The sequence below is a fragment of the Pinus tabuliformis genome, chromosome 5_2 (assembly GCF_031772625.1).
Source record: "Pinus tabuliformis cultivar Carrire ecotype Pingquan chromosome 5_2, CPIR1, whole genome shotgun sequence".
NCBI lineage: Eukaryota > Viridiplantae > Streptophyta > Pinopsida > Pinales > Pinaceae > Pinus > Pinus tabuliformis.
In genome coordinates, this window is record NC_142306.1 from 497,807,677 (window position 1) to 497,813,175 (window position 5,499).

Consider the following 5,499-nt stretch of genomic DNA (forward strand, 5'->3'; position numbering starts at 1 on the left):
GCTTGAGACTGACATGAAGCTGCCTTGTGTCCTCTCCCTCTTCAGTTAATCTTCAGTTCTTGAGTCCACTTGGAGATCCTTGCTTACACATGGTGATCAAGTACCTCTTACTCATCACAGGGCGAATCTCATGAACCAAGTGTCAGTTTGGAAGCTTCCTGGGCAGTTGACACCTTGCAGAATGACTGTGCCACTTGGCCAATCTCGCCCAGCGCAGGTAGCCTTCATTAGATTTGACTTCCAGCGCAGGTACAAGGAGGAGCAGTTGCATTCCAGCGCAGATGCTCAGTGGAGCAGCTGACATGATCCAAAATTAGCCTGTTTTGAAGTGTTTTCAGGTGGAGAACTGATTGGAAGTGCTGTTGTTTGATGACCTTGTTCTTTTAGGGGTAAGAACAACATGTTTAGGGACTGAGGATCCCTGTAATTATTGACATTTCATGCTCCATGTCGCGAGGCACAAAAATGTCTATAACAGGCACAACATAATTTTAATCCAGGAATTCACATATTTCACGTACTTACCTTGCGGTCCTTTGAAAAAGTGTTCCTCTGCCTTACTGTAGCTAATTGAGGTATCGACCGCAAATTCAATTATAAATCCGCCTATGATGTGGTTGAGCCAATGATCGATAGTACAGGTGATCTTATCCTCAAATGCTTCCAACCTTCATACTAGCTCTAGGGTCCACATAGTAGGACCGTCAAGTTTCCACCTTCCTTGGCTATCTACTAGCTTACGATCCATTCGTATAGCTCAACCGAAAAGGAGCAGAAAAAGATATCATGGATCTCTGTATACAGGTACCTGTCTAGCCACTGTTCCTTTGCCAGTCGCGAGTTTATGTTCTCCTACACCACGAATTCATGGATCTTCCTATCCAACCCATTTCCGATCTCTTTCTTAGTTGGATTCCAGTGATACGACATCACACATCTCTTATGTAGATTCTGGTCCCAGCAACAGAACCATTTGTTGGCTTGTGGGGACCTGACCCACGTTCAACATTAATTAGCCAAACAAATCCCTACACAACTGGCCCTTTCGACATCAGCGTGCAGAGCATGGATGGAATTCTCACCCAAAGCAGTATGGGGGGGTGCTGGAACCAAGTTTCTGCACCCTCAAATGGTCGTGATGTCATTTTATTCATTATATTCTTTGCTTCGCACATGTGACTTAGTTCTAGGGCTTTGTCTACCTAACCCCTTATTCCTTCCTTCGATACCACTGCAAAATGGGACGGCTAACCTTTGCATAGCCCAAACCCTTGATCTAGACACTTTCGCGTTGCTAAGGAAACATCTTGCACAAATTGTCAAGTTACCTTAAGAATATTACTTTTCTTATTAGATACTCACATATAGCAATGTGTAAACAGATATTCTTAATTGCGTTAAGTTATCCAACATAATTATACACATTCGCACATCACATAAGCATTATAAAGGAAATTCATACATAAAATGCCAAGATGCATTAATCGAAACAAGACACAAAAATTGCAGAATACTTCTTTTTATTGATGTCTTCCGAGTGATTACAGGCTATATCCACCATGCGCACATAGCTGCAGGGGTCTGCGCACTTAGTTGTGGACTTCTACCCTAGGCCTATGCTCACTCAAGTGCAAAGCCTCTACCTACGCTACTACCTGAAACTTAGACTTCTTACTTCAAAGCTATGACTCTATTTTCATGATATTATTTTCTAAACTACTTAGAGCTTAGATATTTTTATACAATCCCATGGTCCGTGGACCATGGGTAGAACTCTTACAGTCGACTTTACTTTACAAAGTTAAGGGTAGACAACCCTTTATGACTTATGACACCTTCACGCTCTGCACCCACAAAATGTGGAGTATTTACAAGTTTATTACAAAATTTGACTCAAACATGGGCTTTTAGCCCCAAAAATGTCCTTGGGGTATCCTATTCCCACCATGTACTAATGCCCTGTTACATTCGAATGGACATATTGCACTGTGGGTTTCCTTTCATCAAAAATGAACTGACTTATGAGTGAGTTTCCATCAAGGACAACACTTGTATCATAATGCCAATAAATGGTGGCCTCGTTCTCAGAGATATAGATCTCCTCAAAAAGGCCCTGGAAGCCAAAAACCTATGGAGATGGATTGCTAACCACAAATTCCCTTGGAGTGCCCTCTGGAAAGAAAAGCACACTCCCTCCTTAATTCAAGAGAAAATCATTAGGCTTATTGGCAACATCAAAGTTTCTGTTATCTGGAATCAATCCTCGGAAAACAGGGACATCATCCAAAAACATAACTTCTGGGAAATTTTTAGTGGCCACAAGGCTCTTTTCTGGGAGGATGCCTGGCAACAAAGGTAGGAATTGGACCAAGACCACTTCCAATATATCAAGGTTGATATGTAAAATAGAGGCAAGGTCAATATCAAACAGTATTGGAGGAAAAGTGAAGAAAATGACAGATGGAGAGACTGAATGAACCAAAAGGACTGAACTCCTCAAATGAACCTCCAAAATTGGTTGTACCTCTCCTCGGAGTTACAAAATAGACAAATCCTCCATGATCTTACTAAGGATAAACTCATATGGGAGAACAACTCCACAGGACACTTCATCTTATGTGAAGCCTATAGATACATAGCTAAGCACGACCAACTCCATCTAGATCTGAAATGGAATGCAATATGGGACAGAAAGCACTGGCTGAAAATATCCATCTTTCTTTGGTTATTCATGCACAGAAAAGTCCTAACATGGGACAATATAAGAAGGAAACACTTTATCAGCTCTCGAGAAGACCCCTCTGCTAGCAAGATGAGGAAATCCCCAATCATTTGTTAAATATCTTCCCTTTCACATTCAATGTTTGGAATTGACATTCCTTGGTATTTCAAAGCTCTAATCAAGACATCTCCTCCATTCAAGCTACAATCGTGAACTGGAGATCGGTATTTTCACCCCATCCTCTTATTAACCATGCCTGGAATTTAATTCCTGGTTTGATATGCTGGGCTCTCTGGAAGGAGCGCAATGCGAGAATCTTTCACAACCTCTACATCTAGGAGGAACTCATCATCGTGCAAATCAAAAGTATGCTCAACAAAATAGTAACATCTCTACCTACTCAGACTGTCAAAACCCCTCCTACTCTCGGCGAAGTGAGAATCCTCTCAATGTTGGATCTCCTTCATATCAAGGTTCGCGCAGTCACTCGCCTCCCCAGGTTTGTTAATAATGAAAACACATCACAGTCTCTAGAGCAGGGGACCTTCAAGCTCAACTACGATGGCGCAACTAAAGGAAATCTGGGTCCAACAGGTTTTGGAGGGCTTTTCAGAAACTCAAAATGTGAGATAATTTGGATTTATGAGGGAAATATTGGCTTAGCTACCAACAACTCCGCAGAACTTCATGCCTTGGAACATGGCATAGCCATTACGCACTACATCAACCTTAGTCCTCTGATTTTTGAAGGATATTCCACATTGGCTACTCAATTGGTAAAAAATTCCAATAGGGCATCGAGGTGGATAAGATCTCAGAAAATTTTCACCTAAATAAAATCATACAACACATCGAGTAGGGAATTCATAGCATGGTAGAACTTCACTTTGAAGCAACCAAAAGGAAAGGAAATAAACTCGCGGACAGACTAGAAAATGAAGGTACATCTATTACCCTATGACTAATGTCCTGATTGTGGCAGGATTTGGAGGACAAGGAACTTCATCAGTAATGCGCTTCTATCAATGAAGAAAAATATAAATTTAATGAACAATGACTGTTCAAGTACTTTTCTTCATTATAATATGAATTCTCTGCTAAATGAGAAGGAAAAATGGCAGGTGTTTGGGTACGGCCCCTTCCTTGCCTTGCATGTCTCCAAAGCCTATGATGCGACCTCCCCTTCCCCTTGTGCGACTGTCATCTCCTAGTCTCATCCTCCCTACTCTGCCATTCCTCTCCCACCACTCCTCAGTTCTCTGCATGCGTTCCCAACGCACCCCCCTTCCCCATTCTAGGTCTCTCTCCTCCTCCTGGCTTCTATAAATTCACCCTCCTCCCTTTTCCCCCTCATTCTCCTCATGGATTTTCTCCCCTTCTGTTTGCCCCTCTTTCTCTTGTTTCCCCTACATTCTAGCCACTTTATTTTTCTCATGGCTCCAAGTATTGGCTCTACCTCTAGTCCTAGTAGGGGAGTTGCACGCAACCACACTTCCTCCCGCTTGCAGTCCCTGGGACCTGCCCAAACAACTCGCGCGGAGACTACTACTAGGCACACTGCCCTAGGCTAATCAGTTGCACCTAACCCAGAGACTAGGCAACAAATTTTTTCTTTAGAAGACCAGGCCAATACTCTCCATAGAGAGGTTACCACAGAGGAGGTTGATGCAAAATTTGCTTGGATTCATGACCCTACTCTCACCTAGGCATGGGAAAACCTTTACGCATGCACCATAGAAACTTGGTGGAAAATGAAGACCATCTTGGGGCTTCATATGCAAGAACAAGAGGAGTGTTCCAAGATTTTGGAAACCAAGATTGATCGGCTTACGGAAAAAATTGTAGTGTATGTTGAAGCTGTCAATCACTATAGATTTATCACTCAAGATTATCCAAATTACATTGTCATTAAGAAGAAGTCTACTGTGAAGCCTCACTCAACCCATGATGGCACCCTGAGCATAAAGAAAAAGGACCCGGGGGCCTCCACGAGTCACCGAGCCATCACTGCGCAACAGGAGGGAAGCTCACCCTAGACTCCCATTCGCTTGGATGAGGAACGTGTCACCACCAACCAGGAGTGATGTAGTTGGTTTCCTTCTGGTTTTTCTTCCTATCTGTTGTCTATCTATCGGTCTATATGGAGGTTCACTCCTTCTCTCTATCATGGAAAAGGTGCTCCCCTCCTTTCGTGACATCTAATTTCTCCATTTTGCAATGTAGTAATGAGAGCACATCTCAACTCCTTCTTTGTACTATGTTCCTTCCTTTGTCTGGTCTGCACTGTAGAAACAACCTATGCTGTGGACAACATTAGCTTTTTGGCAGGGTCCTGTGTCGGGTTCCTTCACACACAACACTTTTTTGTAGTCTATCTGTTCATCAAGTAATATACTATCTTATTTACAAAAAAAGGTCTATCATGGGACATGAAAATGACTTCCACGTAGATAACTATGAAGACATATTGAGAGAAAGTTGTCTTCTTACTCTTCTACATTTCCTCCCTCTCTTATTTACACATATGGTCCACCGTCTTATTTTGTGCCTCATACGCATGAAATAACACCTTCTTTGCAAATTTTATATTCTCCTTTCTCCAATCCATAATTACTTTCTCCTCCACAACCTCCTCACAACAATCTTTACAAATTTCAACACCAATTCATTGGCATTTGCATAAAGACCCCTTGTCACTTCCCAAAAAATCCTATTGCTTTTTGTTCTCTTGATGTTCACCCATTACAACTTCTTCACTATCTCCTCCAATAACAATA